Source organism: Telopea speciosissima, chromosome 5, assembly GCF_018873765.1.
Source record: "Telopea speciosissima isolate NSW1024214 ecotype Mountain lineage chromosome 5, Tspe_v1, whole genome shotgun sequence".
In the NCBI taxonomy this organism is placed as follows: domain Eukaryota; kingdom Viridiplantae; phylum Streptophyta; class Magnoliopsida; order Proteales; family Proteaceae; genus Telopea; species Telopea speciosissima.
Genome location: NC_057920.1, coordinates 28,663,149 through 28,665,116, shown reverse-complemented (window position 1 = coordinate 28,665,116; position 1,968 = coordinate 28,663,149).

Here is a 1,968-nt window from a genome sequence, read left to right as displayed (position 1 = left end):
TTGCAATGGAGGTGAAGAAGGCAACATAGTCCGGTTGTCACACCCCAAACCACACCCTGGGAGGATTAGGTAGGTGACCCGAATTGCGTAACGGCAATCCATCAAATCCCACAAATCTAGTAGCAGTTAATACATTCATGGACACACATCCATAACATTACCATAAGTAAAATCAGAGTGTTGTAGATAATCTACAATTATAAAGGAAAAGAGAGAAAGCGTAGCGATACAGGAAATGATTGTGATATAAATACATAGTATAGTTGTTCCATTTTTCCCATACAACCCACAAACTGAACAGTAAGATCTGACATAAACATAAGCGGAAATAAAGTAAATATATACAGGGCGAGATAACTCAACCCCAAAAAGAAAGAAGAAACTAAAACAAGTAACAAGAACGGGGGTAAACTCCTGACAAAAATAAAAAAGGAGCCCTCAAGACAAAAAACATCAAGAGCACCCTTCACGGGTCTTCATCAATAACCACTGAGAATGCTTGCATCATCGGCACGACCTCTGTCAGGGTTCATACCAATATCATCATAACCACCAAGGCTCTCCTCCGCATAATGAGCCTCCACACCACAGTGGCATCCACCTGTAAAATCATCTAATAGAAAAGCATATATAACAGAGTGTGAGCCCCACTAAGCCCGTGAGTAAAACATATCATCATGCATGCATATGCAACCACAATCCACATGATCCTACATGATATGCAAGTCCAGATTATTTATTAGCCATCTATCAATACATCTAAGGCAGGTTAGTGCTACTACAATCCCCAATACAAGTATCCCTAGTGTGGGCTTGATTACCCCTTCCCGCGATACACCCATTGAGTTATCGGAGAGGAGCAGTCAGCTCCAGTACCTACCTTGGTCAGCATGACTAGCCCCCTATGATTAAACTTGTGAGGTAACCGACTTAGTATCATAAATCACCTTTTCGGTGCTTCCCGGCTTGTAGCTCGAGGATAAACTTTGTTTGGCTTGTAGCCATAATTCACCTATTGGTGCTTCCCAAACATATAGCTTGAGGCTTCCCAGCTTATTTGCCCGAGGCATCCCAGCATATTGTCGAGGCTTCCCGGCGTATTTGCCTGAGGTTTTACGGTAGTCCTCACAGTCATCCAACACCTTAACCCCTGTTGGCAAGGGTGCGTAGCACGGGTGATGAATCTCTTGTCCCATGTCTATATGGCATCGTATGAGTCAGACGGTGTCAACAGTATCCCATTCTACGGGCTACCACAGACCTCATTTCCAAGCCGACTACGACATCTAGTCTATCATTCACAATCATCATGATATATTCAAATAGAGTTGATCAACAGTCACACGATGAGTAATAATTATGAAATTTAATTTGGTTAAGTAACACAACATTATACTTATAGATTCAATTGCCGACATAACAATAATAATGTCACACGTACATACACGATAACATTTCACTCACCTGGGTCTCGTTCTATGAAATCGATAGTAGTTTCAGTTCTAGCTGCAGTCTGGCAGTAGGCCTCGAGCGCGGGATCAAATCCTAAATATAAATCAGAAATATGTTACTTAATATTCCAAACTATCTCTAGATGTCCTAGGGTTGATCTAGGCTCACTGGTTTGACTCGGTGCACAATTGGACATCACTTGGAATTCTCTAGGCCTTGCACTGGGCCTTAGGTCTAAGTCTCGGTGCATCATCCGGAGATTATGGTCTAGGGGCAGAATGGTCATTTATCCCCCGCAATACATGGTTCAAGGTCATAACAGCCTTACAACACTGTCCCCAATTCAGCAGTGCTACAGGACCAACACAGACAGGGTTTCCAAGCCCTGCGGGGCCCACTTGGGTAACCAAGGTGTTCATAATTATGGACAGATGTGAGGAGGGGTATTTTGGTCATTTACCACCTCCTTACACTGTTTATAGTCCATATGTGGAGGTCCCCAAAGCAGATTAGCAG